Here is a 21,639-nt window from a genome sequence, read left to right on the forward strand (position 1 = left end):
AGCAGGAGTGTCAGGATGCTTTGCCTTGCCATCACCTCCAAGCCTACGTAACCAAGCCCGACTAGCACAGTCGCTAGAGCATAAGACTATTAATCTTAGGGTCATGTATTTGAGCTCCATGTTGGGCAGTTGTTTTTTTCTCTTCCTGTACCATTGTATGTGGAACAGTGTATACTTGCATCACCACAGCGCAAATGGCTGTCCTCACTTTCACAAAATGCACTGCCCTATCAGCAAAAACTCAGGAATGTATTGACCGGGAATTGAACCCGGCCTCCCACGTGGCCGGCTAGATTTCTACCACTGAACCACCAATGATCCACAGATGCTTAATTTTAGACTTACTCATGTACTTTAGTGTACAAAACAAAGCAGGAGAGTCAGGATGCCTTGCCTTGCCATCACCACAACTCCTCGGTTACCAAGCATTGCTAACTCAGTCGGTAAAGCATGAGACTCTTAATCTCAGGGTCGTGGGTTCGAGCCCCACATTGGGCGGATGTTTTTTTTCTTTTCCTGTACCATTGTATGTGGAACACTGTCAACTTGCACCATCACAGCGCAAATGGCTGTCCTCACTTTCACAAAATGCACTGCCATATCAGCAAAAATTCAGGACTGCATTGGCCGGGAATTGAACCCGGGCATCCCGCGTGGCAGGCGAGAATTCTACCACTGAACCACCATTGCTCCACAGGTACTTAATTTTACACTTACTCGTGTACTTTAGTGTATGAAACAAAGCAGGAGTGTCAGGATGCCTTGCCTTGCCTTGCCATCACCTCCATACATTTGCAACCAACCCTGGCTAGCTCAGTCAGTAGAGCATGAGACTCTTAATCTCATGGTCGTGGGTTCGAGCCCCACGTTGGGCGGATGTTTTTTCTTTTCCTGTACCATTGTATGTGGAACACTGTATACTTGCACCACCACAGCGCAAATGGCTGTCCTCACTTTCACAAAATACACTGCCATATCAGCAAAAACTCAGGACTGCATTGGCCGGTAATCGATTCCGGGCCTCACGCGTGGCAGGCGAGAATTCTACCACTGATCCACCAATGCTCCACAGATGCCTAATTTTACACTTACTCATGTACTTTAGTGTATAAAACAAAGCAGGAGTGTCAGGATGCCTTGCCTTGCCATCACCTCCAAGCCTACGTAACCAAGCCCGACTAGCACAGTCGCTAGAGCATAAGACTATTAATCTTAGGGTCATGTATTTGAGCTCCATGTTGGGCAGTTGTTTTTTTCTCTTCCTGTACCATTGTATGTGGAACAGTGAATACTTGCATCACCACAGCGCAAATGGCTGTACTCACTTTCACAAAATGCACTGCCCTATCAGCAAAAACTCAGGAATGTATTGACCGGGAATTGAACCCGGCCTCCCACGTGGCCGGCTAGATTTCTACCACTGAACCACCAATGATCCACAGATGCTTAATTTTAGACTTACTCATGTACTTTAGTGTACAAAACAAAGCAGGAGAGTCAGGATGCCTTGCCTTGCCATCACCACAACTCCTCGGTTACCAAGCATTGCTAACTCAGTCGGTAAAGCATGAGACTCTGAATCTTAGGGTCGTGGGTTTGAGCCCCACATTGGGCGGATGTTTTTTTTCTTTTCCTGTACCATTGTATGTGGAACACTGTCAACTTGCACCACCACAGCGCAAATGGCTGTCCTCACTTTCACAAAATACACTGCCATATCAGCAAAAACTCAGTTCTGCATTGGCCGGGAATTGATTCCGGCCTCACGCGTGGCAGGCGAGAATTCTACCACTGAACCACCAATGCTCCACAGATGCCTTATTTTACACTTACTCATGTACTTTAGTGTATAAAACAAAGCAGGAGTGTCAGGATGCCTTGCCTTGCCATCACCTCCAAGCCTACGTAACCAAGCCCGACTAGCACAGTCGCTAGAGCATACGACTATTAATCTTAGGGTCATGTATTTGAGCTCCATGTTGGGCAGTTGTTTTTTTCTCTTCCTGTACCATTGTATGTGGAACAGTGTATACTTGCATCACCACAGCGCAAATGGCTGTCCTCACTTTCACAAAATGCACTGCCCTATCAGCAAAAACTCAGGAATGTATTGACCGGGAATTGAACCCGGCCTCCCACGTGGCCGGCTAGATTTCTACCACTGAACCACCAATGATCAACAGATGCTTAATTTTAGACTTACTCATGTACTTTAGTGTACAAAACAAAGCAGGAGAGTCAGGATGCCTTGCCTTGCCATCACCACAACTCCTCGGTTACCAAGCATTGCTAACTCAGTCGGTAGAGCATGAGACTCTTAATCTCAGGGTCGTGGGTTCGAGCCCCACATTGGGCGGATGTTTTTTTTCTTTTCCTGTACCATTGTATGTGGAACACTGTCAACTTGCACCACCACAGCGCAAATGGCTGTCCTCACTTTCACAAAATGCACTGCCATATCAGCAAAAACTCAGGACTGCATTGGCCAGGAATCGAACCCGGGCCTCCCGCGTGGCAGGCGAGAATTCTACCACTGAACCACCAATGCTCCACAGGTACTTAATTTTACACTAACCCGTGTACTTTAGTGTATGAAACAAAGCAGGAGTGTCAGGATGCCTTGCCTTGCCATCACCTCCATACATTCGCAACGAAGCCTGGCTAGCTCAGTCGGTAGAGCATGAGACTCTTAATCTCAGGGTCGTGGGTTCGAGCCCCACGTTGGGTGGATGTTTTTTCTTTTCCTGTACCATTGTATGTGGAACACTGTATACTTGCACCACTACAGCGCAAATGGCTGTCCTCACTTTCACAAAATACACTGCCATATCAGCAAAAACTCAGGACTGCATTGGCCGGTAATCGATTCCGGGCCTCACGCGTGGCAGGCGAGAATTCTACCACTGATCCACCAATGCTCCACAGATGCCTAATTTTACACTTACTCATGTACTTTAGTGTATAAAACAAAGCAGGAGTGTCAGGATGCCTTGCCTTGCCATCACCTCCAAGCCTACGTAACCAAGCCCGACTAGCACAGTCGCTAGAGCATAAGACTATTAATCTTAGGGTCATGTATTTGAGCTCCATGTTGGGCAGTTGTTTTTTTCTCTTCCTGTACCATTGTATGTGGAACAGTGTATACTTGCATCACCACAGCGCAAATGGCTGTACTCACTTTCACAAAATGCACTGCCCTATCAGCAAAAACTCAGGAATGTATTGACCGGGAATTGAACCCGGCCTCCCACGTGGCCGGCTAGATTTCTACCACTGAACCACCAATGATCCACAGATGCTTAATTTTAGACTTACTCATGTACTTTAGTGTACAAAACAAAGCAGGAGAGTCAGGATGCCTTGCCTTGCCATCACCACAACTCCTCGGTTACCAAGCATTGCTAACTCAGTCGGTAAAGCATGAGACTCTTAATCTCAGAGTCGTGGAGTCGAGCCCCACATTGGGCGGATGTTTTTTTTCTTTTCCTGTACCATTGTATGTGGAACACTGTCAACTTGCCCCACCACAGCGCAAATGGCTGTCCTCACTTTCACAAAATGCACTGCCATATCAGCAAAAATTCAGGACTGCATTGGCCGGGAATCGAACCCGGACCTCCCGCGTGGCAGGCGAGAATTCTACCACTGAACCACCAATGCTCTACAGATACTTAATTTTACACTTACTCGTGTACTTTAGTGTATGAAATAAAGCAGGAGTGTCATGATGCCTTGCCTTGCCTTCACCTCCATGTATTCTCAACCAAGCCCGGCTAGCTCAGTCGGTAGAGCATGAGACTCTTAATCTCAGGGTCGTGGGTTCGAGCCCCACATTGGGCGGATGTTTTTTTTCTTTTCCTGTACCATTGTATGTGGAACACTGTCAACTTGCACCACCACAGCGCAAATGGCTGTCCTCACTTTCACAAAATGCACTGCCATATCAGCAAAAACTCAGGACTGCATTGGCCGGGAATCGAACCCGACCTCCCGCGTGGCAGGCGAGATTTCTACCACTGAACCACCAATGCTCCACAGGTACTTAATTTTACACTTACTCGTGTACTTTAGTGTATGAAACAAAGCAGGAGTGTCAGGATGCCTTGCCTTGCCTTGCCATCACCTCCATACATTCGCAACCAAGCTTGGCTAGCTCAGTCGGTAGAGCATGAGACTCTTAATCTCAGGGTCGTGGGTTCGAGCCCCACGTTGGGCGGATGTTTTTTCTTTTCCTGTACCATTGTATGTGGAACACTGTATACTTGCACCACCACAGCGCAAATGGCTGTCCTCACTTTCACAAAATACACTGCCATAGCAGCAAAAACTCAGGACTGCATTGGCCGGGAATCGATTCCGGGCCTCACGCGTGGCAGGCGAGAATTCTACCACTGATCCACTAATGCTCCACAGATGCCTAATTTTGCACTTACTCATGTACTTTAGTGTATAAAACAAAGCAGGAGTGTCAGGATGCCTTGCCTTGCCATCACCTCCAAGCCTACGTAACCAAGCCCGACTAGCACAGTCGCTAGAGCATAAGACTATTAATCTTAGGGTCATGTATTTGAGCTCCATGTTGGGCAGTTGTTTTTTTTCTCTTCCTGTACCATTGTATGTGGAACAGTGTATACTTTCATCACCACAGCGCAAATGGCTGTCCTCACTTTCACAAAATGCACTGCCATATCAGCAAAAATTCAGGACTGCATTGGCCGGCAATCGAACACGGGCCTCCCGCGTGGCAGGCGAGAATTCTACCACTGAACCACCAATGCTCCACAGGTACTTAATTTTACACTTACTCGTGTACTTTAGTGTATGAAACAAAGCAGGAGTGTCAGGATGCCTTGCCTTGCCATCACCTCCATACATTCGCAACCAAGCCTGGCTAGCTCAGTTGGTAGAGCATGAGACTCTTAATCTCAGGGTTGTGGGTTCGAGCCCCACGTTGGGCTGATGTTTTTTCTTTTCCTGTACCATTGTATGTGGAACACTGTATACTTGCACCACCACAGCGCAAACGGCTGTCCTCACTTTCACAAAATACACTGCCATATCAGCAAAAACTCTGGACTGCATTGGCCGGGAATCGATTCCGGGCCTCACGCGTGGCAGGCGAGAATTCTACCACTGATCCACCAATACTCCACAGATGCCTAATTTTACACTTACTCATGTACTTTAGTGTATTAAACAAAGCAGGAGTGTCAGGATGCCTTGCCATGCCATCACCTCCAAGCCTACGTAACCAAGCCCGACTAGCACAGTCGCTAGAGCATAAGACTATTAATCTTAGGGTCATGTATTTGAGCTCCATGTTGGGCAGTTGTTTTTTTCTCTTCCTGTACCATTGTATGTGGAACAGTGTATACTTGCATCACCACAGCGCAAATGGCTGTCCTCACTTTCACAAAATGCACTGCCCTATCAGCAAAAACTCAGGAATGTATTGACCGGGAATTGAACCCGGCCTCCCACGTGGCCGGCTAGATTTCTACCACTGAACCACCAATGATCCACAGATGCTTAATTTTAGACTTACTCATGTACTTTAGTGTACAAAACAAAGCAGGAGAGTCAGGATGCCTTGCCTTGCCATCACCAAAACTCCTCGGTTACCAAGCATTGCTAACTCAGTCGGTAAAGCATGAGACTCTTAATCTCAGGGTCGTGGGTTCGAGCCCCACATTGGGCGGATGTTTTTTTTTCTTTTCCTGTACCATTGTATGTGGAACACTGTCAACATGCACCACCACAGCGCAAATGGCTGTCCTCACTTTCACAAAATGCACTGCCATATCAGCAAAAATTCAGGACTGCATTGGCCGGAAATCGAACCCGGGCCTCCCGCGTGGCAGGCGAGAATTCTACCACTGAATCACCAATGCTCCACAGATACTTAATTTTACACTTACTCGTGTACTTTAGTGTATGAAACAAAGCAGGAGTGTCAGGATGCCTTGCCTTGCCATCACCTCCATACATTCTCAACCAAGCCTGGCTAGCTCAGTCGGTAGAGCATGAGACTCTTAATATCAGGGTCGTGGGTTCGAGCCCCACATTGGGCGGATGTTTTTTTTCTTTTCCTGTACCATTGTATGTGGAACACTGTCAACTTGCCCCACCACAGCGCAAATGGCTGTCCTCACTTTTACAAAATACACTGCCATATCAGCAAAAACTCAGGACTGCATTGGCCGGGAATCAATTCCGGGCCTCACGCGTGGCAGGCGAGAATTCTACCACTGAACCACCAATGCTTCACAGATACTTAATTTTACACTCACTCGTGTACTTTAGTGTATGAAATAAAGCAGGAGTGTCAGGATGCCTTCCCTTTCCATCACCACAACTCCTCGGTTACCAAGCATTGCTAACTCAGTCGGTAAAGCATGAGACTCTTAATCTCAGGGTCGTGGGTTCGAGCCCCACATTGGGAGGATGTATTTTTTCTTTTCCTGTACCATTGTATGTGGAAGGGCTGTAACACACTGGCCGGTTTCTCCCGGATGGCAAAAAGCCGGACAAACTTTGTCCGGCTTTTTGCAATCCGGGAGAAACCGGCAGAGTCTGTCACACAGGACGGCTTTGAGCCGTGTGTAATGCTGTGCGCATGCGCAGCATCAGACACGGCTTGAGAAAAAAACGTTGTGTGTGAAAGCTCCCCTTCACACACACGGTTCATTGGCTGCAAAGACGGCCCGGCGGCCGCCCGGCCGCCGTACCTTCCAGTGGTGAGACCCGGCTGCAACCCGGCAGCCGGGCCAGGGCCGTGCAGTGTGAAGGGACCCTAGCCCTCACACTGTTAACTACAATGCCGGCATGGGAAAAAGCCGTCCGGCTTTTTCCCGGCCGGCAAAAGCCGGGTAGTGTGTTTCAGCACATACACTGTCAACTTGCACCACCACAGCGCAAATGGCTGTCCTCACTTTCACAAAATGCACTGCCATATCAGCAAAAATTCAGGACGGCATTGGCCGGAAATCGAACCCGGGCCTCCCGCGTGGCAGGCGATAATTCTACCACTGAACCACCAATGCTCCACAGATACTTAATTTTACACTTACTCGTGTACTTTAGTGTATGAAACAAAGCAGGAGTGTCAGGATGCCTTGCCTTGCCATCACCTCCATACATTCTTAACCAAGCCTGGCTAGCTCAGTCGGTAGAGCATGAGATTCTTAATCTCAGGGTCGTGAGTTCGAGCCCGACGTTAGGCGGATGTTTTTTCTTTTCTTGTACCATTGTATGTGGAACACTGTCAACTTGCACCACCACAGCGCAAATGGCTGTCCTCACTTTCACAAAATACACTGCCATATCAGCAAAAACTCAGGACTGCATTGGCCGGGAATCGATTCCGGGCCTCACGCGTGGCAGGCGAGAATTCTACCACTGAACCACCAATGCTCCACAGATGCCTAATTTTACACTTACTCATGTACTTTAGTGTATAAAACAAAGCAGGAGTGTCAGGATGCCTTGCCTTGCCATCACCTCCAAGCCTACGTAACCAAGCCCGACTAGCACAGTCGCTAGAGCATAAGACTATTAATCTTAGGGTCATGTATTTGAGCTCCATGTTGGGCAGTTGTTTTTTTCTCTTCCTGTACCATTGTATGTGGAACAGTGTATACTTGCATCACCACAGCGCAAATGGCTGTCCTCACTTTCACAAAATGCACTGCCCTATCAGCAAAAACTCAGGAATGTATTGACCGGGAATTGAACCTGGCCTCCCACGTGGCCGGCTAGATTTCTACCACTGAACCACCAATGATCCACAGATGCTTAATTTTAGACTTACTCATGTACTTTAGTGTACAAATCAAAGCAGGAGAGTCAGGATGCCTTGCTTTGCCATCACCACAACTCCTCGGTTACCAAGCATTGCTAACTCAGTCGGTAAAGCATGAGACTCTTAATCTCATGGTCGTGGGTTCGAGCCCCACATTGGGCGGATGTTTTTTTTCTTTTCCTGTACCATTGTATGTGGAACACTGTCAACTTGCACCACCACAGCGCAAATGGCTGTCCTCACTTTCACAAAATGCACTGCCATATCAGCAAAAACTCAGGACTGCATTGGCCGGGAATCGAACACGGGCCTCCCGCGTGGCAGGCGAGAATTCTACCACTGAATCACCAATGCTCCACAGGTACTTAATTTTACACTTACTCATGTACTTTAGTGTATGAAACAAAGCAGGAGTGTCAGGATGCCTTGCCTTGCCTTGCCATCACCTCCATACATTCGCAACCAAGCCTGGCTAGCTCAGTCGGTAGAGCTTGAGATTCTTAATCTCAGGGTCGTGAGTTCGAGCCCCACGTTAGGCGGATGTTTTTTCTTTTCCTGTACCATTGTATGTGGAACACTGTCAACTTGCACCACCACAGCGCAAATGGCTGTCCTCACTTTCACAAAATACACTGCCATATCAGCAAAAACTCAGGACGGCATTGGCCGGGAATCGATTCCGGGCCTCACGCGTGGCAGGCGAGAATTCTACCACTGAACCACAGATGCCTAATTTTACACTTACTCATGTACTTTAGTGTATAAAACAAAGCAGGAGTGTCAGGATGCCTTGCCATCACCTCCAAGCCTACGTAACCAAGCCCGACTAGCACAGTCGCTAGAGCATAAGACTATTAATCTTAGGGTCATGTATTTGAGCTCCATGTTGGGCAGTTGTTTTTTTCTCTTCCTGTACCATTGTATGTGGAACAGTGTATACTTGCATCACCACAGCGCAAATGGCTGTCCTCACTTTCACAAAATGCACTGCCCTATCAGCAAAAACTCAGGAATGTATTGACCGGGATTTGAACCCAGCCTCCCACGTGGCCGGCTAGATTTCTACCACTGAACCACCAATGATCCACAGATGCTTAATTTTAGACTTACTCATGTACTTTAGTGTACAAAACAGAGCAGGAGAGTCAGGATGCCTTGCCTTGCCATCACCACAACTCCTCGGTTACCAAGCATTGCTAACTCAGTCGGTAAAGCATAAGACTCTTAATCTCAGGGTCATGGGTCCGAGCCCCACATTGGGCGGATGTTTTTTTTCTTTTCCTGTACCATTGTATGTGGAACACTGTCAACTTGCACCACCACAGCGCAAATGGCTGTCCTCACTTTCACAAAATGCACTGCCATATCAGCAAAAACTCAGGACTGCATTGGCCGGGAATCGAACCCAGGCCTCCCGCGTGGCAGGGGAGAACTCTACCACTGAACCACCAATGCTCCACAGATAGTTAATTTTACACTTACTCGTGTACTTTAGTTTATGAAACAAAGCAGGAGTGTCAGGATGCCTTGCCTTGCCATCACCTCCATACTTTCTCAACCTAGCCTGGCTAGCTCAGTCGGTAGAGCATGAGACTCTTAATCTCAGGGTCGTGTGTTCGAGCCCCACGTTGGGCGGATGTTTTTTCTTTTCCTGTACCATTGTATGTGGAACACTGTATACTTGCACCACCACAGCGCAAATGGCTGTCCTCACTTTCACAAAATACACTGCCATATCAGCAAAAACTCAGGACTGCATTGGCCGGGAATCGAACCCGGGCCTCCCGCGTGGCAGGCGAGAATTCTACCACTGAACCACCAATGCTCCACAGATACTTAATTTTACACTTACTCGTGTACTTTAGTGTATGAAACAAAGCAGGAGTGTCAGGATGCCTTGCCTTGCCATCACCTCCATGCGTTCTCAACCAAGCCTGGCTAGCTCAGTCGGTAGAGCATAAGACTCTTAATCTCAGGGTTGTGGGTTCGAGCCCCACGTTGGGCGGATGTTTTTTCTTTTCCTGTACCATTGTATGAGGAACACTGTATACTTGCACCACAACAGCGCAAATGGCTGTCCTCACTTTCACAAAATACACTGCCATATCAGCAAAAACTCAGGACTGCATTGGCCGGGAATCGATTCCGGGCCTCACGCGTGGCAGGCGAGAATTCTACTATTGAACCACCAATGCTCCACAGATGCCTAATTTTACACTTACTCATGTACTTTAGTGTATAAAACAAAGCAGGAGTGTCAGGATGCCTTGCCTTGCCATCACCTCCAAGCCTACGTAACCAAGCCCGACTAGCACAGTCGCTAGAGCATAAGACTATTAATCTTAGGGTCATGTATTTGAGCTCCATGTTGGGCAGTTGTTTTTTTCTCTTCCTGTACCATTGTATGTGGAACAGTGTATACTTGCAATACCACAGCGCAAATGGCTGTCCTCACTTTCACAAAATGCACTGCCCTATCAGCAAAAACTCAGGAATGTATTGACCGGGAATTGAACCCGGCCTCCCACGTGGCCGGCTAGATTTCTACCACTGAACCACCAGTGATCCACAGATGCTTAATTTTAGACTTACTCATGTACTTTAGTGTACAAAACAGAGCAGGAGAGTCAGGATGCCTTGCCTTGCCATCACCAAAACTCCTCGGTTACCAAGCATTGCTAACTCAGTCGGTAAAGCATGAGACTCTTAATCTCAGGGTCGTGGGTTCGAGCCCCACATTGGGCGGATGTTTTTTTTCTTTTCCTGTACCATTGTATGTGGAACACTGTCAACTTGCACCACCACAGCGCAAATGGCTGTCCTCACTTTCACAAAATACACTGCCATATCAGCAAAAACTCAGGACTGCATTGGCCGGGAATCAAACCCGGGCCTCCCGCGTGGCAGGCAAGAATTCTACCACTGAACCACCAATGCTTCACAGATATTTAATTTTACACTTACTCGTGTACTTTAGTGTATGAAATAAAGAAGGAGTGTCAGGATGCCTTGCCTTGCCATCACCTCCATGTATTCTCAACCAAGCCCGGCTAGCTCAGTCGGTAGAGCATGAGACTCTTAATCTCAGGGTCGTGGGTTCGAGCCCCACGTTTGGTGGATGTTTTTTCTTTTCCTGTACCATTGTATGTGGAACAATGTATTCTTGCACCACAACAGCGCAAATGGCTGTCCTCACTTTCACAAAATGCACTGCCCTATCAGTAAAAACTCAGGAAAGTATTGACCGGGAATTGAACCCGGCCTCCCACGTGGCCGGCTAGATTTCTACCACTGAACCACCAATGATCCACAGATGCTTAATTTTAGACTTACTCGTGTACTTTAGTGTACAAAACAAAGCAGGAGTGTCAGGATGCCTTGCCTTGCCATCACCTCCATACATTCTCAACCAAGCCTGGCTAGCTCAGTCGGTAGAGCATGAGACTCTTAATGTCAGGGTCGTGGGTTCGAGCCCCACATTCGGCGGATGTATTTTTTCTTTTCCTGTACCATTGTATGTGGAAGGGCTGTAACACACTGGCCGGTTTCTCCCGGATGGCAAAAAGCCGGACAAACTTTGTCCGGCTTTTTGCAATCCGGGAGAAACCGGCAGAGTCTGTCACACAGGACGGCTTTGAGCCGTGTGTAATGCTGTGCGCATGCGCAGCATCAGACACGGCTTGAGAAAAAAACGTTGTGTGTGAAAGCTCCCCTTCACACACACGGTTCATTGTCTGCAAAGACGGCCCGGCGGCCGCCCGGCCGCCGTACCTTCCAGTGGTGAGACCCGGCTGCAACCCGGCAGCCGGGCCGGGGCCGTGCAGTGTGAAGGGACCCTAGCCCTCACACTGTTAACTACAATGCCGGCACGGGAAAAAGCCGTCCGGCTTTTTCCCGGCCGGCAAAAGCCGGGTAGTGTGTTTCAGCACATACACTGTCAACTTGCACCACCACAGCGCAAATGGCTGTCCTCACTTTCACAAAATGCACTGCCATATCAGCAAAAATTCAGGACTGCATTGGCCGGAAATCGAACCAGGGCCTCCCGCGTGGCAGGCGAGAATTCTACCACTGAACCACCAATGCTCCACAGATACTTAATTTTACACTTACTCGTGTACTTTAGTGTATGAAACAAAGCAGGAGTGTCAGGATGCCTTGCCTTGCCATCACCTCCATACATTCTCAACCAAGCCTGGCTAGCTCAGTCGGTAGAGCATGAGATTCTTAATCTCAGGGTCGTGAGTTCGAGCCCCACGTTAGGCGGATGTTTTTTCTTTTCCTGTACCATTGTATGTGGAACACTGTCAACTTGCACCACCACAGCGCAAATGGCTGTCCTCACTTTCACAAAATACACTGCCATATCAGCAAAAACTCAGGACTGCATTGGCCGGGAATCGATTCCGGGCCTCACGCGTGGCAGGCGAGAATTCTACCACTGAATCACCAATGCTCCACAGATGCCTAATTTTACACTTACTCATGTACTTTAGTGTATAAAACAAAGCAGGAGTGTCAGGATGCCTTGCCTTGCCATCACCTCCAATTCTACGTAACCAAGCCCGACTAGCACAGTCGCTAGAGCATAAGACTATTAATCTTAGGGTCATGTATTTGAGCTCCATGTTGGCCAGTTGTTTTTTTCTCTTCCTGTACCATTGTATGTGGAACAGTGTATACTTGCATCACCACAGCGCAAATGGCTGTCCTCACTTTCACAAAATGCACTGCCCTATCAGCAAAAACTCAGGAATGTATTGACCGGGAATTGAACCTGGCCTCCCACGTGGCCGGCTAGATTTCTACCACTGAACCACCAATGATCCACAGATGCTTAATTTTAGACTTACTCATGTACTTTAGTGTACAAAACAAAGCAGGAGAGTCAGGATGCCTTGCTTTGCCATCACCACAACTCCTCGGTTACCAAGCATTGCTAACTCAGTCGGTAAAGCATGAGACTCTTAATCTCAGGGTCGTGGGTTCGAGCCCCACATTGGGCGGATGTTTTTTTTCTTTTCCTGTACCATTGTATGTGGAACACTGTCAACTTGCACCACCACAGCGCAAATGGCTGTCCTCACTTTCACAAAATGCACTGCCATATCAGCAAAAACTCAGGACTGCATTGGCCGGGAATCGAACCCGGGCCTCCCGCGTGGCAGGCGAGAATTCTACCACTGAACCACCAATGCTCCACATGTACTTAATTTTACACTTACTCGTGTACTTTAGTGTATGAAACAAAGCAGGAGTGTGAGGATGCCTTGCCTTGCCATCACCTCCATACATTCGCAACCAAGCCTGGCTAGCTCAGTTGGAAGAGCATGAGACTCCTAATCTCAGGGTCGTCGGTTCGATCCCCACGTTGGGCGGATGTTTTTTCTTTTCCTGTACCATTGTATGTGGAACACTGTATACTTGCACCACCACAGCGCAAACGGTTGTCCTCACTTTCACAAAATACACTGCCATATCAGCAAAAACTCAGGACTGCATTGGCCGGGAATCGATTCCGGGCCTCACACGTGGCAGGCGAGAATTCTACCACTGATCCACCAATACTCCACAGATGCCTAATTTTACACTTACTCGTGTACTTTAGTGTATGAAATAAAGCAGGAGTGTCAGGATGCCTTGCCATGCCATCACCTCCATGTATTCTCAACCAAGCCCGGCTTGCTCAGTCGGTAGAGCATGAGACTCTTAATCTCAGGGTCGTGGGTTCGAGCCCCACATCGGGCGGATGTTTTTTTTCTTTTCCTGTACCATTGTATGTGGAACAATGTATTCTTGCACCACAACAGCGCAAATGGCTGTCCTCACTTTCACAAAATGCACTGCCCTATCAGCAAAAACTCAGGAAAGTATTGACCGGGAATTGAACCCGGCCTCCCACGTGGCCGGCTAGATTTCTACCACTGAACCACCAATGATCCACAGATGCTTAATTTTAGACTTACTCATGTACTTTAGTGTACAAAACAAAGCAGGAGAGTCAGGATGCCTTGCCTTGCCATCACCACAACTCCTCGGTTACCAAGCATTGCTAACTCAGTCGGTAAAGCATGAGACTCTTAATCTCAGGGTCGTGGGTTCGAGCCCCACATTGGGCGGATGTTTTTTTTTCTTTTCCTGTACCATTGTATGTGGAACACTGTCAACTTGCACCACCACAGCGCAAATGGCTGTCCTCACTTTCACAAAATGCACTGCCATATCAGCAAAAATTCAGGACTGCATTGGCCGGAAATCGAACCCGGGCCTCCCGCGTGGCAGGCGAGAATTCTACCACTGAATCACCAATGCTCCACAGATACTTAATTTTACACTTACTCGTGTACTTTAGTGTATGAAACAAAGCAGGAGTGTCAGGATGCCTTGCCTTGCCATCACCTCCATACATTCTCAACCAAGCCTGGCTAGCTCAGTCGGTAGAGCATGAGACTCTTAATATCAGGGTCGTGGGTTCGAGCCCCACATTGGGTGGATGTTTTTTTTCTTTTCCTGTACCATTGTATGTGGAACACTGTCAACTTGCCCCACCACAGCGCAAATGGCTGTCCTCACTTTTACAAAATACACTGCCATATCAGCAAAAACTCAGGACTGCATTGGCCGGGAATCAATTCCGGGCCTCACGCGTGGCAGGCGAGAATTCTACCACTGAACCACCAATGCTTCACAGATACTTAATTTTACACTCACTCGTGTACTTTAGTGTATGAAATAAAGCAGGAGTGTCAGGATGCCTTCCCTTTCCATCACCACAACTCCTCGGTTACCAAGCATTGCTAACTCAGTCGGTAAAGCATGAGACTCTTAATCTCAGGGTCGTGGGTTCGAGCCCCACATTGGGCGGATGTATTTTTTCTTTTCCTGTACCATTGTATGTGGAAGGGCTGTAACACACTGGCCGGTTTCTCCCGGATGGCAAAAAGCCGGACAAACTTTGTCCGGCTTTTTGCAATCCGGGAGAAACCGGCAGAGTCTGTCACACAGGACGGCTTTGAGCCGTGTGTAATGCTGTGCGCATGCGCAGCATCAGACACGGCTTGAGAAAAAAACGTTGTGTGTGAAAGCTCCCCTTCACACACACGGTTCATTGGCTGCAAAGACGGCCCGGCGGCCGCCCGGCCGCCGTACCTTCCAGTGGTGAGACCCGGCTGCAACCCGGCAGCCGGGCCAGGGCCGTGCAGTGTGAAGGGACCCTAGCCCTCACACTGTTAACTACAATGCCGGCATGGGAAAAAGCCGTCCGGCTTTTTCCCGGCCGGCAAAAGCCGGGTAGTGTGTTTCAGCACATACACTGTCAACTTGCACCACCACAGCGCAAATGGCTGTCCTCACTTTCACAAAATGCACTGCCATATCAGCAAAAATTCAGGACGGCATTGGCCGGAAATCGAACCCGGGCCTCCCGCGTGGCAGGCGATAATTCTACCACTGAACCACCAATGCTCCACAGATACTTAATTTTACACTTACTCGTGTACTTTAGTGTATGAAACAAAGCAGGAGTGTCAGGATGCCTTGCCTTGCCATCACTTCCATACATTCTTAACCAAGCCTGGCTAGCTCAGTCGGTAGAGCATGAGATTCTTAATCTCAGGGTCGTGAGTTCGAGCCCCACGTTAGGCGGATGTTTTTTCTTTTCCTGTACCATTGTATGTGGAACACTGTCAACTTGCACCACCACAGCGCAAATGGCTGTCCTCACTTTCACAAAATACACTGCCATATCAGCAAAAACTCAGGACTGCATTGGCCGGGAATCGATTCCGGGCCTCACGCGTGGCAGGCGAGAATTCTACCACTGAACCACCAATGCTCCACAGTTGCCTAATTTTACACTTACTCATGTACTTTAGTGTATAAAACAAAGCAGGAGTGTCAGGATGCCTTGCCTTGCCATCACCTCCAAGCCTACGTAACCAAGCCCGACTAGCACAGTCGCTAGAGCATAAGACTATTAATCTTAGGGTCATGTATTTGAGCTCCATGTTGGGCAGTTGTTTTTTTCTCTTCCTGTACCATTGTATGTGGAACAGTGTATACTTGCATCACCACAGCGCAAATGGCTGTCCTCACTTTCACAAAATGCACTGCCCTATCAGCAAAAACTCAGGAATGTATTGACCGGGAATTGAACCTGGCCTCCCACGTGGCCGGCTAGATTTCTACCACTGAACCACCAATGATCCACAGATGCTTAATTTTAGACTTACTCATGTACTTTAGTGTACAAAACAAAGCAGGAGAGTCAGGATGCCTTGCTTTGCCATCACCACAACTCCTCGGTTACCAAGCATTGCTAACTCAGTCGGTAAAGCATGAGACTCTTAATCTCAGGGTCGTGGGTTCGAGCCCCACATTGGGCGGATGTTTTTTTTCTTTTCCTGTACCATTGTATGTGGAACACTGTCAACTTACACCACCACAGCGCAAATGGCTGTCCTCACTTTCACAAAATGCACTGCCATATCAGCAAAAACTCAGGACTGCATTGGCCGGGAATCGAACCCGGGCCTCCCGCGTGGCAGGCGAGAATTCTACCACTGAACCACCAATGCTCCACAGATACTTAATTTTACACTTACTCGTGTACTTTAGTGTATGAAATAAAGAAGGAGTGTCAGAATGCCTTGCCTTGCCATCACCTCCATGTATTCTCAACCAAGCCCGGCTAGCTCAGTCGGTAGAGCATGAGACTCTTAATCTAAGGGTCGTGGGTTCGAGCCCCACGTTTGGTGGATGTTTTTTCTTTTCCTGTACCATTGTATGTGGAACAATGTATTCTTGCACCACAACAGCGCAAATGGCTGTCCTCACTTTCACAAAATGCACTGCCCTATCAGCAAAAACTCAGGAAAGTATTGACCGGGAATTGAACCCGGCCTCCCACGTGGCCGGCTAGATTTCTACCACTGAACCACCAATGATCCACAGATGCTTAATTTTAGACTTACTCATGTACTTTAGTGTACAAAACAAAGCAGGAGAGTCAGGATGCCTTGCCTTGCCATCACCACAACTCCTCGGTTACCAAGCATTGCTAACTCAGTCGGTAAAGCATGAGACTCTTAATCTCAGGGTCGTGGGTTCGAGCCCCACATTGGGCGGATGTTTTTTTTCTTTTCCTGTACCATTGTATGTGGAACACTGTCAACTTGCACCATCACAGCGCAAATGGCTGTCCTCACTTTCACAAAATGCACTGCCATATCAGCAAAAATTCAGGACTGCATTGGCCGGGAATCAATTCCGGGCCTCACGCGTGGCAGGCGAGAATTCTACCACTGAACCACCAATGCTTCACAGATACTTAATTTTACACTCACTCGTGTACTTTAGTGTATGAAATAAAGCAGGAGTGTCAGGATGCCTTCCCTTTCCATCACCACAACTCCTCGGTTACCAAGCATTGCTAACTCAGTCGGTAAAGCATGAGACTCTTAATCTCAGGGTCGTGGGTTCGAGCCCCACATTGGGCGGATGTATTTTTTCTTTTCCTGTACCATTGTATGTGGAAGGGCTGTAACACACTGGCCGGTTTCTCCCGGATGGCAAAAAGCCGGACAAACTTTGTCCGGCTTTTTGCAATCCGGGAGAAACCGGCAGAGTCTGTCACACAGGACGGCTTTGAGCCGTGTGTAATGCTGTGCGCATGCGCAGCATCAGACACGGCTTGAGAAAAAAACGTTGTGTGTGAAAGCTCCCCTTCACACACACGGTTCATTGGCTGCAAAGACGGCCCGGCGGCCGCCCGGCCGCCGTACCTTCCAGTGGTGAGACCCGGCTGCAACCCGGCAGCCGGGCCAGGGCCGTGCAGTGTGAAGGGACCCTAGCCCTCACACTGTTAACTACAATGCCGGCATGGGAAAAAGCCGTCCGGCTTTTTCCCGGCCGGCAAAAGCCGGGTAGTGTGTTTCAGCACATACACTGTCAACTTGCACCACCACAGCGCAAATGGCTGTCCTCACTTTCACAAAATGCACTGCCATATCAGCAAAAATTCAGGACGGCATTGGCCGGAAATCGAACCCGGGCCTCCAACGTGGCAGGCGAGAATTCTACCACTGAACCACCAATGCTCCACAGATACTTAATTTTACACTTACTCGTGTACTTTAGTGTATGAAACAAAGCAGGAGTGTCAGGATGCCTTGCCTTGCCATCACCTCCATACATTCTTAACCAAGCCTGGCTAGCTCAGTCGGTAGAGCATGAGATTCTTAATCTCAGGGTCGTGAGTTCGAGCCCCACGTTAGGCGGATGTTTTTTCTTTTCCTGTACCATTGTATGTGGAACACTGTCAACTTGCACCACCACAGCGCAAATGGCTGTCCTCACTTTCACAAAATACACTGCCATATCAGCAAAAACTCAGGACTGCATTGGCCGGGAATCGATTCCGGGCCTCACGCGTGGCAGGCGAGAATTCTACCACTGAACCACCAATGCTCCACAGATGCCTAATTTTACACTTACTCATGTACTTTAGTGTATAAAACAAAGCAGGAGTGTCAGGATGCCTTGCCTTGCCATCACCTCCAAGCCTACGTAACCAAGCCCGACTAGCACAGTCGCTAGAGCATAAGACTATTAATCTTAGGGTCATGTATTTGAGCTCCATGTTGGGCAGTTGTTTTTTTCTCTTCCTGTACCATTGTATGTGGAACAGTGTATACTTGCATCACCACAGCGCAAATGGCTGTCCTCACTTTCACAAAATGCACTGCCCTATCAGCAAAAACTCAGGAATGTATTGACCGGGAATTGAACCTGGCCTCCCACGTGGCCGGCTAGATTTCTACCACTGAACCACCAATGATCCACAGATGCTTAATTTTAGACTTACTCATGTACTTTAGTGTACAAAACAAAGCAGGAGAGTCAGGATGCCTTGCTTTGCCATCACCACAACTCCTCGGTTACCAAGCATTGCTAACTCAGTCGGTAAAGCATGAGACTCTTAATCTCAGGGTCGTGGGTTCGAGCCCCACATTGGGCGGATGTTTTTTTTCTTTTCCTGTACCATTGTATGTGGAACACTGTCAACTTGCACCACCACAGCGCAAATGGCTGTCCTCACTTTCACAAAATGCACTGCCATATCAGCAAAAACTCAGGACTGCATTGGCCGGGAATCGAACCCGGGCCTCCCGCGTGGCAGGCGAGAATTCTACCACTGAACCACCAATGCTCCACAGATACTTAATTTTACACTTACTCGTGTACTTTAGTGTATGAAATAAAGAAGGAGTGTCAGAATGCCTTGCCTTGCCATCACCTCCATGTATTCTCAACCAAGCCCGGCTAGCTCAGTCGGTAGAGCATGAGACTCTTAATCTAAGGGTCGTGGGTTCGAGCCCCACGTTTGGTGGATGTTTTTTCTTTTCCTGTACCATTGTATGTGGAACAATGTATTCTTGCACCACAACAGCGCAAATGGCTGTCCTCACTTTCACAAAATGCACTGCCCTATCAGCAAAAACTCAGGAAAGTATTGACCGGGAATTGAACCCGGCCTCCCACGTGGCCGGCTAGATTTCTACCACTGAACCACCAATGATCCACAGATGCTTAATTTTAGACTTACTCATGTACTTTAGTGTACAAAACAAAGCAGGAGAGTCAGGATGCCTTGCCTTGCCATCACCACAACTCCTCGGTTACCAAGCATTGCTAACTCAGTCGGTAAAGCATGAGACTCTTAATCTCAGGGTCGTGGGTTCGAGCCCCACATTGGGCGGATGTTTTTTTTTTCTTTTCCTGTACCATTGTATGTGGAACACTGTCAACTTGCACCACCACAGCGCAAATGGCTGTCCTCACTTTCACAAAATGCACTGCCATATCAGCAAAAATTCAGGACTGCATTGGCCGGAAATCGAACCCGGGCCTCCCGTGTGGCAGGCGAGAATTCTACCACTGAATCACCAATGCTCCACAGATACTTAATTTTACACTTACTCGTGTACTTTAGTGTATGAAACAAAGCAGGAGTGTCAGGATGCCTTGCCTTGCCATCACCTCCATACATTCTCAACCAAGCCTGGCTAGCTCAGTCGGCAGAGCATGAGACTCTTAATATCAGGGTCGTGGGTTCGAGCCCCACATTGGGTGGATGTTTTTTTTCTTTTCCTGTACCATTGTATGTGGAACACTGTCAACTTGCCCCACCACAGCGCAAATGGCTGTCCTCACTTTTACAAAATACACTGCCATATCAGCAAAAACTCAGGACTGCATTGGCCGGGAATCAATTCCGGGCCTCACGCGTGGCAGGCGAGAATTCTACCACTGAACCACCAATGCTTCACAGATACTTAATTTTACACTCACTCGTGTACTTTAGTGTATGAAATAAAGCAGGAGTGTCAGGATGCCTTCCCTTTCCATCACCACAACTCCTCGGTTACCAAGCATTGCTAACTCAGTCGGTAAAGCATGAGACTCTTAATCTCAGGGTCGTGGGTTCGAGCCCCACATTGGGCGGATGTATTTTTTCTTTTCCTGTACCATTGTATGTGGAAGGGCTGTAACACACTGGCCGGTTTCTCCCGGATGGCAAAAAGCCGGACAAACTTTGTCCGGCTTTTTGCAATCCGGGAGAAACCGGCAGAGTCTGTCACACAGGACGGCTTTGAGCCGTGTGTAATGCTGTGCGCATGCGCAGCATCAGACACGGCTTGAGAAAAAAACGTTGTGTGTGAAAGCTCCCCTTCACACACACGGTTCATTGGCTGCAAAGACGGCCCGGCGGCCGCCCGGCCGCCGTACCTTCCAGTGGTGAGACCCGGCTGCAACCCGGCAGCCGGGCCAGGGCCGTGCAGTGTGAAGGGACCCTAGCCCTCACACTGTTAACTACAATGCCGGCATGGGAAAAAGCCGTCCGGCTTTTTCCCGGCCGGCAAAAGCCGGGTAGTGTGTTTCAGCACATACACTGTCAACTTGCACCACCACAGCGCAAATGGCTGTCCTCACTTTCACAAAATGCACTGCCATATCAGCAAAAATTCAGGACGGCATTGGCCGGAAATCGAACCCGGGCCTCCCGCGTGGCAGGCGAGAATTCTACCACTGAACCACCAATGCTCCACAGATACTTAATTTTACACTTACTCGTGTACTTTAGTGTATGAAACAAAGCAGGAGTGTCAGGATGCCTTGCCTTGCCATCACCTCCATACATTCTTAACCAAGCCTGGCTAGCTCAGTCGGTAGAGCATGAGATTCTTAATCTCAGGGTCGTGAGTTCGAGCCCCACGTTAGGCGGATGTTTTTTCTTTTCCTGTACCATTGTATGTGGAACACTGTCAACTTGCACCACCACAGCGCAAATGGCTGTCCTCACTTTCACAAAATACACTGCCATATCAGCAAAAACTCAGGACTGCATTGGCCGGGAATCAATTCCGGGCCTCACGCGTGGCAGGCGAGAATTCTACCACTGAACCACCAATGCTCCACAGATGCCTAATTTTACACTTACTCATGTACTTTAGTGTATAAAACAAAGCAGGAGTGTCAGGATGCCTTGCCTTGCCATCACCTCCAAGCCTACGTAACCAAGCCCGACTAGCACAGTCGCTAGAGCATAAGACTATTAATCTTAGGGTCATGTATTTGAGCTCCATGTTGGGCAGTTGTTTTTTTCTCTTCCTGTACCATTGTATGTGGAACAGTGTATACTTGCATCACCACAGCGCAAATGGCTGTCCTCACTTTCACAAAATGCACTGCCCTATCAGCAAAAACTCAGGAATGTATTGACCGGGAATTGAACCTGGCCTCCCACGTGGCCGGCTAGATTTCTACCACTGAACCAC

The 21,639-nt window shown here is 48.4% G+C and overlaps 30 non-coding genes across 30 annotated transcripts; 15 read left to right on the forward strand and 15 right to left on the reverse strand.

Moving 5' to 3' along the window:
* Positions 1-619: 619 nt before the first annotated feature.
* On the reverse strand, positions 620-690 carry TRNAG-GCC (transfer RNA glycine (anticodon GCC)). Its single transcript has one exon. It is a non-coding gene; the product is annotated as a tRNA-Gly (tRNA).
* Positions 691-2,477: 1,787 nt separating this feature from the next.
* Positions 2,478-2,548, reverse strand: TRNAG-GCC (transfer RNA glycine (anticodon GCC)). Its single transcript has one exon. It is a non-coding gene; the product is annotated as a tRNA-Gly (tRNA).
* A 107-nt stretch (positions 2,549-2,655) lies between these two features.
* TRNAK-CUU (transfer RNA lysine (anticodon CUU)) lies at positions 2,656-2,728 on the forward strand. The gene has a single exon. It is a non-coding gene; the product is annotated as a tRNA-Lys (tRNA).
* An 861-nt stretch (positions 2,729-3,589) lies between these two features.
* Positions 3,590-3,660, reverse strand: TRNAG-GCC (transfer RNA glycine (anticodon GCC)). The gene has a single exon. It is a non-coding gene; the product is annotated as a tRNA-Gly (tRNA).
* Positions 3,661-3,767: 107 nt separating this feature from the next.
* TRNAK-CUU (transfer RNA lysine (anticodon CUU)) lies at positions 3,768-3,840 on the forward strand. Its single transcript has one exon. It is a non-coding gene; the product is annotated as a tRNA-Lys (tRNA).
* Positions 3,841-4,143: 303 nt separating this feature from the next.
* On the forward strand, positions 4,144-4,216 carry TRNAK-CUU (transfer RNA lysine (anticodon CUU)). Its single transcript has one exon. It is a non-coding gene; the product is annotated as a tRNA-Lys (tRNA).
* A 669-nt stretch (positions 4,217-4,885) lies between these two features.
* TRNAK-CUU (transfer RNA lysine (anticodon CUU)) lies at positions 4,886-4,958 on the forward strand. The gene has a single exon. It is a non-coding gene; the product is annotated as a tRNA-Lys (tRNA).
* Positions 4,959-5,820: 862 nt separating this feature from the next.
* On the reverse strand, positions 5,821-5,891 carry TRNAG-GCC (transfer RNA glycine (anticodon GCC)). The gene has a single exon. It is a non-coding gene; the product is annotated as a tRNA-Gly (tRNA).
* Positions 5,892-5,998: 107 nt separating this feature from the next.
* On the forward strand, positions 5,999-6,071 carry TRNAK-CUU (transfer RNA lysine (anticodon CUU)). Its single transcript has one exon. It is a non-coding gene; the product is annotated as a tRNA-Lys (tRNA).
* A 901-nt stretch (positions 6,072-6,972) lies between these two features.
* On the reverse strand, positions 6,973-7,043 carry TRNAG-GCC (transfer RNA glycine (anticodon GCC)). Its single transcript has one exon. It is a non-coding gene; the product is annotated as a tRNA-Gly (tRNA).
* A 1,041-nt stretch (positions 7,044-8,084) lies between these two features.
* On the reverse strand, positions 8,085-8,155 carry TRNAG-GCC (transfer RNA glycine (anticodon GCC)). The gene has a single exon. It is a non-coding gene; the product is annotated as a tRNA-Gly (tRNA).
* A 112-nt stretch (positions 8,156-8,267) lies between these two features.
* Positions 8,268-8,340, forward strand: TRNAK-CUU (transfer RNA lysine (anticodon CUU)). The gene has a single exon. It is a non-coding gene; the product is annotated as a tRNA-Lys (tRNA).
* Positions 8,341-9,363: 1,023 nt separating this feature from the next.
* TRNAK-CUU (transfer RNA lysine (anticodon CUU)) lies at positions 9,364-9,436 on the forward strand. Its single transcript has one exon. It is a non-coding gene; the product is annotated as a tRNA-Lys (tRNA).
* A 119-nt stretch (positions 9,437-9,555) lies between these two features.
* TRNAG-GCC (transfer RNA glycine (anticodon GCC)) lies at positions 9,556-9,626 on the reverse strand. The gene has a single exon. It is a non-coding gene; the product is annotated as a tRNA-Gly (tRNA).
* Positions 9,627-9,733: 107 nt separating this feature from the next.
* Positions 9,734-9,806, forward strand: TRNAK-CUU (transfer RNA lysine (anticodon CUU)). The gene has a single exon. It is a non-coding gene; the product is annotated as a tRNA-Lys (tRNA).
* An 861-nt stretch (positions 9,807-10,667) lies between these two features.
* On the reverse strand, positions 10,668-10,738 carry TRNAG-GCC (transfer RNA glycine (anticodon GCC)). The gene has a single exon. It is a non-coding gene; the product is annotated as a tRNA-Gly (tRNA).
* A 107-nt stretch (positions 10,739-10,845) lies between these two features.
* TRNAK-CUU (transfer RNA lysine (anticodon CUU)) lies at positions 10,846-10,918 on the forward strand. Its single transcript has one exon. It is a non-coding gene; the product is annotated as a tRNA-Lys (tRNA).
* An 898-nt stretch (positions 10,919-11,816) lies between these two features.
* On the reverse strand, positions 11,817-11,887 carry TRNAG-GCC (transfer RNA glycine (anticodon GCC)). The gene has a single exon. It is a non-coding gene; the product is annotated as a tRNA-Gly (tRNA).
* A 107-nt stretch (positions 11,888-11,994) lies between these two features.
* TRNAK-CUU (transfer RNA lysine (anticodon CUU)) lies at positions 11,995-12,067 on the forward strand. The gene has a single exon. It is a non-coding gene; the product is annotated as a tRNA-Lys (tRNA).
* An 861-nt stretch (positions 12,068-12,928) lies between these two features.
* On the reverse strand, positions 12,929-12,999 carry TRNAG-GCC (transfer RNA glycine (anticodon GCC)). Its single transcript has one exon. It is a non-coding gene; the product is annotated as a tRNA-Gly (tRNA).
* A 107-nt stretch (positions 13,000-13,106) lies between these two features.
* TRNAR-CCU (transfer RNA arginine (anticodon CCU)) lies at positions 13,107-13,179 on the forward strand. The gene has a single exon. It is a non-coding gene; the product is annotated as a tRNA-Arg (tRNA).
* Positions 13,180-13,476: 297 nt separating this feature from the next.
* On the forward strand, positions 13,477-13,549 carry TRNAK-CUU (transfer RNA lysine (anticodon CUU)). The gene has a single exon. It is a non-coding gene; the product is annotated as a tRNA-Lys (tRNA).
* Positions 13,550-14,042: 493 nt separating this feature from the next.
* TRNAG-GCC (transfer RNA glycine (anticodon GCC)) lies at positions 14,043-14,113 on the reverse strand. Its single transcript has one exon. It is a non-coding gene; the product is annotated as a tRNA-Gly (tRNA).
* A 1,081-nt stretch (positions 14,114-15,194) lies between these two features.
* Positions 15,195-15,265, reverse strand: TRNAG-GCC (transfer RNA glycine (anticodon GCC)). Its single transcript has one exon. It is a non-coding gene; the product is annotated as a tRNA-Gly (tRNA).
* A 107-nt stretch (positions 15,266-15,372) lies between these two features.
* On the forward strand, positions 15,373-15,445 carry TRNAK-CUU (transfer RNA lysine (anticodon CUU)). The gene has a single exon. It is a non-coding gene; the product is annotated as a tRNA-Lys (tRNA).
* Positions 15,446-16,306: 861 nt separating this feature from the next.
* On the reverse strand, positions 16,307-16,377 carry TRNAG-GCC (transfer RNA glycine (anticodon GCC)). The gene has a single exon. It is a non-coding gene; the product is annotated as a tRNA-Gly (tRNA).
* A 1,628-nt stretch (positions 16,378-18,005) lies between these two features.
* TRNAK-CUU (transfer RNA lysine (anticodon CUU)) lies at positions 18,006-18,078 on the forward strand. Its single transcript has one exon. It is a non-coding gene; the product is annotated as a tRNA-Lys (tRNA).
* An 861-nt stretch (positions 18,079-18,939) lies between these two features.
* On the reverse strand, positions 18,940-19,010 carry TRNAG-GCC (transfer RNA glycine (anticodon GCC)). The gene has a single exon. It is a non-coding gene; the product is annotated as a tRNA-Gly (tRNA).
* A 1,824-nt stretch (positions 19,011-20,834) lies between these two features.
* TRNAG-GCC (transfer RNA glycine (anticodon GCC)) lies at positions 20,835-20,905 on the reverse strand. The gene has a single exon. It is a non-coding gene; the product is annotated as a tRNA-Gly (tRNA).
* Positions 20,906-21,012: 107 nt separating this feature from the next.
* TRNAK-CUU (transfer RNA lysine (anticodon CUU)) lies at positions 21,013-21,085 on the forward strand. The gene has a single exon. It is a non-coding gene; the product is annotated as a tRNA-Lys (tRNA).
* Positions 21,086-21,639: the final 554 nt, after the last annotated feature.

Source organism: Pseudophryne corroboree, chromosome 3, assembly GCF_028390025.1.
Source record: "Pseudophryne corroboree isolate aPseCor3 chromosome 3, aPseCor3.hap2, whole genome shotgun sequence".
NCBI lineage: Eukaryota > Metazoa > Chordata > Amphibia > Anura > Myobatrachidae > Pseudophryne > Pseudophryne corroboree.